The sequence below is a fragment of the Temnothorax curvispinosus genome, unplaced genomic scaffold (genome assembly GCF_003070985.1).
Source record: "Temnothorax curvispinosus isolate PA1 unplaced genomic scaffold, ASM307098v1 QBEX01010089.1, whole genome shotgun sequence".
Taxonomy (NCBI): domain Eukaryota; kingdom Metazoa; phylum Arthropoda; class Insecta; order Hymenoptera; family Formicidae; genus Temnothorax; species Temnothorax curvispinosus.
In genome coordinates this window covers 1-10,273 of record NW_020219869.1, presented here as the reverse complement: position 1 = coordinate 10,273, position 10,273 = coordinate 1, and the positions used below count along the sequence as shown (strand labels likewise).

The 10,273-nt window shown below is 34.1% G+C and overlaps 1 pseudogene; it reads left to right on the top strand.

The window, feature by feature from the left end:
* Positions 1-2,172: 2,172 nt before the first annotated feature.
* On the top strand, positions 2,173-9,285 carry LOC112459721 (annotated as a pseudogene).
* Positions 9,286-10,273: the final 988 nt, after the last annotated feature.

Genomic DNA, 10,273 nt, shown 5'->3' with positions numbered 1-10,273 from the left:
ATTTAACACCTTTGACCGTATTAAATTAAAAGTCATAATACGTTTAATCGTGTCAAATGATTTACGTGATTTAAAACGGCAAAAAATGTGTCAGAAGAGTTTTAGCTAAATAACACATTTGCATTTGCAGTGCATCTATATATCTATGTCAGTGAGATATAATTCCAACAAGTTCAGATTAACTCATTCAGTTAACTGAATATATCGCAAGTCTATTATTTTCGTTCCAAATATAAAATCTTCTTACACTCGAATACAATAAAATATATGACAAAAGAATTAGTCTCTGGTTTTGTAGCATCAATAAATTTAATTAGATCAAGCTAATTAGTGAATAAAGAAAGGGAATGTCACATATAAATATATATTGAGTGCAGAAGATATAAAAGGCATTGGTCGAACTTTATAATAAAATTGATTTGCTGTTAAATAAATATTAAAATTAAAAATAAAAGAAATTCCTTTTGCATTTTTAATTTAAATAAGAGAGAGAAATAAAAAAACTAATAATATTGTGATAAAAAATGGGAGGTTTAAAAAAGAGATGCTGTAGATAAAACGGTGGAAAAAATGTTACAAAAAGAAGTGCACCTAGAAATTAAAGCAAATTCTGAACAAGAAAGGAAACAAATGTGATTACAGAAAAACTGAAAGGAAAGGAATGGACAAGAACAGTTATATGGTTAAAAAGAAGACCTTAAAAAAGAAAAACATTAACACTAACCTAACTTAAAAGGTATGACAGATACAAAGGGATCTATGCTTGGTAGCAGAAGCGGAAAAAAGAAGGGAACGCGAGAGTGAAAATTAAATATATGTAAATATTATATAAAATACTATATAAAATATTGTATAAAATATTATATAAAATACTATATAAAATACTATATAAAATATTATATCAAAGTAAAACATGTATTGACATCTCGGAATGTTAAATTTTATTAAATTTATATAATACTCATTGTATCCAAAAAGAATATGGTATATTATTACGGTACATTCTCGAAGATTTTTTCAAAATATAGAAACTTGTTTTAAAACATTGTCTTTCTAAATTTAATTTTAAGATATATATTTATACATATAATTAAATATATAAGTCTGTGCGTCTATATATAGAAAGACCTCTACAAAACTCTTAGCTCCAATTTTTTTTATAATACACTGCCTCTTAATTCGAAGCAAATAATTATGACATAATTAGTGCAAAACACTAATCTTTCATCTTTAATTGCAAAAAATTATATAATAAGAGTAATATAGTAATAATATATATGTTTTGTGTATGCATATTGGTATTAGAAATCTCCGACTATAGAAATGAAGATATATACAAGTCTATTCGATTCCACTAAAAAATTAAAGGCCTCCGCACAATAAAAAATATAAGGAACAGATATTAGCGATTAGGACTAATGAATCAAGAATAAAGTTGAATACACGATGAAAAATACAGGCAACAGAAACAGAGAATAACACAGGCAATAGATTTTTAACCTATTGGAAGTCGTGCGTTAATGCTACACCAGCTTTATTCCTTTTATTTTCGCTAATATCTGTTCCTTGTTCCTTATACTTTTCATTGAGCGGGGGCCTTAAAAATCGTCTAAAGCGACGTTATCGCAAATATCGCACATACATGCGTGCCACAGCTATGTCATTGATAATTGATTGAAGGAAAGAGGTAAAGAGTGGGGTCACATATTTCCGTTTACGTTCAACAAGATAACGCTACAGCAGTTTGTTCTGTGCCGGTTTGAACGGAGATAATGCTGTCATTTTGTGTGCTTTGATTGCATCGGTAATTCGATTGTCAGTGACTGTTTGACAAGCGGCTTGCGACCGCAAAATCTGTTCTTTTCGATAAAAACGAGCGTCACGCACTTAAAAAAAAAAAAAAATATATATATATATATATATATATGCAACATATTTTCGGATCGCACTATATTTACATTGCTTTAATATGCAGCTTGATTCGCTGATAGATTTGGCGACATGGTAACTGCGGTGCCATCCACGTACCAGCACATATAAGGAAGCCGAGGCGTTATCATTCAAATTAAATGGGATAATATCTATTATGCTCCGTCTTTCGGAAAGAGACGTTAAGCCGTTGGTCCAAAGGGTTAAAGTGAGAGGAGAAAGATAGTATTGGTAGTAGATTGCGAACCCTGCGGGGATAGGCAATAAATTACGAAATTTACAGGAATTTTTTTTACCTATTATGCGAAAAGGAATATCGTGCATGTGATACCAGTTTTTAGTTTCCGCTTTTCTGTTCTTTTCCTCGTTTTGTTTCTGCGAGCAGGAACGACCGCCTTCTACGATTTCACATTCAAGGTGCGTCTTTCAGCAGCCGTATGGCGTTATCGCTGAAGCCAGTATCTGTCTGACAGTGTCGTAGGATCAATGAAAATAGCCAATAGTGACTTGAACCGAGTCCGTTCTTGTTCGAATTGTATTTTGTTCCCGCGGGACGGTGCATCCTCCAACTGCAGGTGTTGTCAACGCGACGTGTCGAAAACCGTTAGGGCTAGATCAAATAAAGTTTTCTTTCCCGCGGAGCGCTTTCCACAATGACAGCACCGTGTCGTCATAGATCAATGGTGATTTTAGTGTTGACAAAGTGACCGCCGCCAAATGATAATTTGTGCAAGGTAATCCTAAATCAAGCCTACTCGGAACTTGATCCGTTCACTCGTTATTGAGATCTCAAAATCTCGGGTATTCGCAAATTGTGCGTTCGCGTAAAAGAGTCACGGTGCGGTCTCGCTTCGCGTGTACATACGTCAGTTAATCTTTTAATTTAGCGGATTGTTGCCGACCGGTTGCGTCAATTTAAAATATTAGGGTGTATTCAGGAATTACGCCCAGGCACACCTTATGCTGGGTCTACAATGCGAGTCGCAAAGTCGTGAGTCGCAAGAATTGACCAATCACAGTCGATTATTCTCCTCAAATTCGACTGTGATTGGTCAATTCTTGCCACTCACGATTTTGTGATTTGCATTGTAGACCCAGCATAAGTAATTGTAATGCTATAATATACGTGACGTAAATTATAGCTTAGACTGGCTTAGAGTTACTCAGGTTGAATTTCTGAACGCAGCCCTGATATTTTTCGAGCTTGTCTTTTATATTTTATCTTCGAAGTTTTCACAAATTGTAAAAAAAAATCAAATAAGAATTATGTTTACAAACTGATCTTCCTTTTGTTATTTGAAAAGAAAAGATTAAAAGACAAAAAATTAAACCGGATATTTATATTTTAATTGGAAGTGAGAGAATCTCATAGCGACCTGACGAATTTATTTAAAGACTCTACAACTGTTTCTCGAGCGTATTCTGCTGCATGCGGCGTATCGCATTTTAAGATGTATCTGATGTAAAGGAGGTGAATTTTAGCATAGCGCATGGATAGCGACATTGGTGCAACAGCGACATTGGTGCAACAGCAGCATCAAACGCTCGACGGTAATCACCATCAGGGTCAGAAGGAGCAGGACCAAGTGAATGGTACTGTTGAGTCTGCTGAGGGTCATACGGTCGACAGGTTTCGCGGTGAGGCTGGATGTTCGGTGAAGAAAATCGCAGTCGTAGCTCCTGACAATGATAGCGTTGGAGATTCCTCTACGCAGTGCAGCGACGTTATAGACGACGACAATGAAGAAGAGGAGACGGATGTCGAGGAAAGCGGCGCCGGCGGCTGGATCATGAATCTGCCGGTATCGACCATCGTCCAGAGCATCAAGCGTTCGATACCACGAATAGTTACATCGCCCTTCCGAACCCCGAATCGTCGAATTTCAGTGATGTTCGCGTGAAGGATTCGAGCAATGTACATCTGGGTACTGAGGTCAACTACAATGGTCCGGTTACCATAAACCAATTCGTTTACACGAATTCTACTCCGAATCAAGATGCGATTGAACTTGACGTTATCCGCCCCTCCGACAATATCTCGGATTTGTCGACGAATAAGGACAACGGAGCTTCAAACGGATGTATTTTTCCGCAATATACTAAATTAAATAAAGGTAATAGTTAATCGTGCAACGCAACAGACCCGTTGTTTTTAGTTTTTCTATAATACATATACTTCTTTCTTTACGTAAGTATACATATATAGATATGTTTAAGCAAAAAATCGCCGGATAACTAAAAAGAACAGATCCTTTATAAGTTTCTGGATCTTAGGGTAACAACAATTTTATATAAGATACAGTTTTATATAAGAAATAATAAATCGCGACCCGCTAAATTGCATTATAGTGTAAATATGCTAAATATGCTATAAATTGAATATAGATAATGTAAATATTTTTTATCGATATTATTGTAACAAGACATTACTTTTCTTTCCTGATAAAAGAAAATGTACTTTCAACTCTTTCAAACTTATAGTTTGAAAACATGTGTAATAAATATGTTGTGTATCTAAATATTAAAAACGAATCAATATTTATCTTGACAATTTTAAATATATTAGTAGAACGCAATGATTACTTGCGGACACTGATTTTAGTCTGATAAATTCAAAAACATCATAAAATCAAATTCTCTTTGTTTTACACATAAACATTTCGTGGTACATGTAAACATATGTGGGTATACGTAATAAGCAACACAAAGTGTTGAAATGTTTACATGTAAAATGAAGAGAATTTGATCTGGCTGAGTAGCCTGAAATAATTAGTCGAATCGACGTCGATATCAATGCATTGATAAATAGTCTATGTCGAATACTGATTCATATCTTTGTCATCTCCGATCTCATCATAGTTGTTTTTACGTCAATTAAACAATTGCGAATATTTTTGTAAGATTTCCCTAGTAACATTTCCATTGCAATTCTGCTGTAAGACTGCACGAAAAGTCGTGCATTAACTTTCGGGCAGATCATGCGTTTTCTATTTCCAACTTTGACTATTTTTCTGTTGGCAGAAACTTGCGCTCGTCGTAGTGCAACAGAATTGTGGAAGATATGTGTATGCATTTACATATAACAGAATAGTGCAAGAAATGCGGCAGATGCTTGCGCAAATCGCAGTGCAACATAATCGCGCCAGATTTGTAGCATCGCCTACTGCTACCCATACAGCACAAAATATTTTTAAAATATTTTTTAGGAAGATTAAAATAATTTACAAAAATATTTTTTATATTTATAGCACCGCAGTGGTGTTGGGTAAGCCTTACGTTGCATTGCTGGCGAAGATATTGTCGCGAATATCATGATTTTGCTTCGCCGTAGGCCTGCTTCTGCTTATATTAGATCCCAACTGAAATTTACTTACGAGTTAGTTTTACCATTATGCGCCGCCTAGCGGCATCGTTGCAAACTAGCACATACAGCAGAATTCAACAAGAATTACGACAGATGCTTGCGTAAGAAGTAGAGCAGCAGAAATACAAATGATTTTGGCAGAATATATACCGTACATTTGATTTATCAATCAAACATTTTTCGAAATTCGTAACGCCAAAATGGACCGTATAGGCGTATAGCCTACATCTTACAGCACGAAGCTATAACAGTTTCACAATTTCCAGTTAACTTACAGTAATTATTTCTATAAATATTTATATATATAACATATATTAAAAACAACTTTAATAATATTGATGATAATTATTTACACTTTATTTCAAAATATTTATTATAATCTTTTAGATACTTTTATTTTCCGAACATTATAATATTTACAAAATATTTAACGTATATATTTTCAAAATATTTAAATCTTTTTTATAAATATTTTATAAATATTTTATAAATATTTTGTGCTGTCTGGGACTTTAGCGCGCTCGGCTGTTCTTTTTCTGACGGGCAGATGCTTGCACGCTTTTTTCGCATTTCTGTCACTCGGATCTGTACGGCAAAAACAACAATTTAAGCGACATACACTTGTGAAATTTTGCTGCAAATATGTTTCAAGCGTCTAGCACACTCGACTGCTCTTTTTTTCATGGGCAGATGTTTGCACGTTCTTTTCATGTTTCTGCCGGTCGGATCTGTACTCAAAACTCTGCTGCAAAAAGCAGTCAAGTGTGCGTGAAGAGTCTAACGCAATTTGCTGTTATTTTTCTGTTGGGCAGATACTTCCATATTGTTTTCACATTTCTGCTGCATGTTTACTTTTAACAAATAGTATAAAATTTCACGGTAGCTTCTTACAGCAGACTACTGCAATAGTACAGTAAGTACTCGTTAAACACAGATATTATGCACTTCTGTCGCAATTTTTGACTGTTTTCTTACGCACTTCTTCGGAAAGTATCTGAACTATCAGACTGTGTTACCAGGGTTCTATTGTCTTTCATCTGGCTCCACATCCAGATGACAAAAATATCAATCAGTATTCGACATCAATCATTCATCGATGCATTGACGTTGATTTGACTAATCATCTCTAGTTAGATAGTACTGATAGTTCTGCGATAGTAATGCGATAAGAATCAATGATGTACAATCTTTATCTATTTTGAAGTAGTTTCGATAATTTCTTCCTTTTAACACATGTTTTTTTTTTATCTGAAAGAAACCTATTTACAAACCGTCAAAGCCATATGTTGACCTGTCAGAGCATGGGGGTTTTCGAAAGAACAGCCATTTCTTCTCCTACATAAAGTATGATAATGTTATCAGAGAACCGTTCAGACTGCAACAATTTTTAAAAGTAATTTTAATGTCACGAATATCATTAAATACTTTGACCAATGGTCTTTGTCATACTATTCTAGAATATAGTTTAATATCGACAATATTTTAGATTTAAAATTGTTACACTTTAGTCGCGCCACAAGAGCTAAATATAAAAGAGCTATTTTGACTTTACAGTATATATGTGTTATGCTATGGCATATATTAGAGATATTGCATGCCGCAAATTGTTTACTTGATTAATTGTGAATTAATAGAATAACAGAAAATTGACACCAAATAAGAATTATAATGCTTTACGTGAGGGACTTAATTAATGTAATTATAATACTCCTTTCGTACGCACACGTGCTACTCGTCATATTAATTGTGTATAAATTTCATCAAATGGTATTAATAAGTAAGTCGTGAAACAAACGTTCTAATACAGCTTTTTGTAATTATTCTAGTGATGCAATGGCTCTGGACGTGGAAACGTGCGGTTTTATCGTGCGTTCTAACTTTAATACTTCCAGCTATTGTAGTGCCTATAACTGTACATTTCACTCATCATCCGGACGTGTCTCCCGCACCGCCGGAACCGACCACATCGGTCCCATTGGAAATTCCAGACTCATCGACCGAGAGTAATTGTCAGTCTAAAAAATTTTTCGTTTGCAAGCGCGACATGAGGCAAACGTTACCTTATCACGATTGTAAACTTAAAATCTGTATCTTGCACTTTAATATTTGTATTTATTCCATTTATTCGTCTACTTAAAAGCGCATTTTTTTGCTTTTCTCGTGTCATATTTCAAAACACTTTGCATTGTCATATATAAAGAGTAATATTCTAGATTTTAAAGCTAAAATTTCGCGTATGCATCCGATTAAGATTGACACATTCGGTGTATTAAATTAAAAAGTTTTTAATTAATTTGTCTGCATGGTATATCTTTAATGCTTCTAGCTATTGTAGTGCCCATAACTGTACATTTCACTCATCCAGACGTATCTCCCGCACTGCCGGAACCGACCACATTGGTCCCATTGGAAATTCCAGACTCATCGACCGAGAGTAATTGTCAGTCTAAAAAATTTTTCGTTTGCAAGCGCGACATGAGGCAAACGTTACCTTATCACGATTGTAAACTTAAAATTTAAAATCTGCATCTTGCACTCTAATATTTGTATTTATTTCATTTTGGTTACGTAAAAGCGCATCTTTTTTGCTTTCTTTGTGTCATATATATATTTCAAAACACTTTGCATTATCATATAATATATAAGAGATAATATTCTAGACTTTAAAGCTAAAATTGGCGTATGCATCCGATTAAGATTGACACATTCGGTGTATTAAATTAGAGTTTTTAATTAATTTGTCTGCATGGTATATCTTGAACCTTTCGTATAATATGTACTATGTTTTCATGACTTTCAGATAATAATGGTACAGACACTTCGTTTCGCATTGTCGAGAGGGACGAATGGGGTGCATATCAGCCTTTGAGACCCCTAATAAAAATAAAGCTGCCAGTACCATATGTAATTATTGGTCGGTCACCGTCACATTTCTGCACCACGCAATCAGAGTGTACAACCAAAGTGAGGTTTGATCAGGCTTTTTATTTGAAAAGTAAATTTGCGGATATCAGCTACAATTTCCTCGTCGGAGGCGACGGTCTTGCATATGTTGGCAGAAATTGGGACTACGTCGGTGAACATACCTGTGATTTAAACGACAGAAGTATTGGCATTTCCTTCATCGGTAATTTCAGTTCAGTTGTACCGTCGAAACTACAATTACGTGCCGCGCGAAAGATTATAGAGCTTGGCGTCAAAGCCGGAAAGATCACGCCTGACTATAAACTGTTAGACAATTATAACTATATTGTCTAACTGTATATAAAGTTACTGGAGATGCCTTATATAATGAAATTATAAAGTGGCCTCATTGGTCATCCGAGATACCTGGCAGATAGCTTGAAAATTTAACTTGTAAATGGAATACAATGTCTGAAAATATTTACATCTTTTTTTTTCTTTAAATCTGTAATTGCTACTTATTTATGTCAGTGTTAGATATAATTCCAACAAGTTCAGTTAACAGTTAACTGAATATATCGCGGATCTACTATTTTCGCTCCGAATATAAAATCATCTTGAATACAATGAAATATATGACAAAAGAAATAGTCCCTATAAATTTTGTAGCATCGATAAATTTCATTAGATCAAGCTAATTAGTGAATAAAGGAAGGAAATGTCATATATACAAATATATTGTGTGCTGGAGGTATGATAATAGGCGTTGTACTGGTTGAACTTTAGAATAAAATTAATTGGCTGTTAAATAAATATTAGAATTGAAAATCGCTATGGAAATATATATCATGCATAATACAGGATATATGTACCAGTAAGAAATGTTAAGCGGTCCATTTTAAGTCAACCACACGCATTCACTAATGTGTCCAAACACCAGATTACTCAGTTCAGTGTAAAGAATTAAATAAATATGCCAACATTTACTATATACTTTATTCTATTTTATAATATACTGGATTTATCAGTCATGTTTTAATACCTAATTTCGGGGAACATCTTGTATATATTATTTAAAAAAATTTAATTTGTTGTACATTTAACAAGCCTATAATTTGTTAAATAAAGAAACATATAAGTATTCAATTCCTGTACATCTTTTTTTTACTCGTCAAACATTATTTTGTACTCATCTCACAGTGGCGACCTACATACGGCGACGGATAGCGACCTACATACAATAGAAAATTTAAAAAATTAAAAATGCAAGAGGAAATGAGAGAGAGAAAGAAGAAAACAATATTGTGATAAAAGAATGGGAGGTCCAAAAAAGCGATGCTGCAGAAAAAGCGATAGAAAAAATATTACCAGAAAGAACTTCACATTAGAAGTTACGGTAAATTATGGACAAGGAGAGGAACAAATATGATTACAGAGAAACTGAAAGGTAAGGAAAAGAAAAGGATAGTTATGGTTAAAAAGAAGATCTTAAAGGAGACAAACATAATCGTTGACAATGACCTAACTTGGAAGGTAAGACAGATCCCTAACAACATTAATATCCTGTATATCTATAGAATATACTAAGGATGTACTTAATATACTGAGAACATCCTTATAATATCTTATACTGTACGATATCCTCTGAACATTTTCAGAATATACATTTGCTGTTAGGGATACAGAGGGAAATGCGCTTGGTAGGGAAGCAGATGCGAAAAAGGCAAGGGAAACAAGAGTGAAAATCAAATATAGGAAATTACAAGTAATTGAAAGAAAGTTTACATAGAAAGGAGAGGGAGGTTTAAAAAAGCTAAATTTTTGGAGCAGGCAGAGTTCTGTTGGCCCATAAATATGTCGGGCAGAGAGAAAAGGTGTTTAATGCTGTCATTCTTACGGGCTACGTGTCGGCGCCGTCGGCGGAGCCTCTATATAGTATTATTAAGTATAATATTTTCTTTTTATTCAATAATATTATTATTAAATAAAACAAGTAGAAACTTGCTTCCTTATAGTTTTTAAGTGTGCAAGAAGAAACCTGCACATTGCTTCCTCTATGAGAAAGCCTGTTTTTTT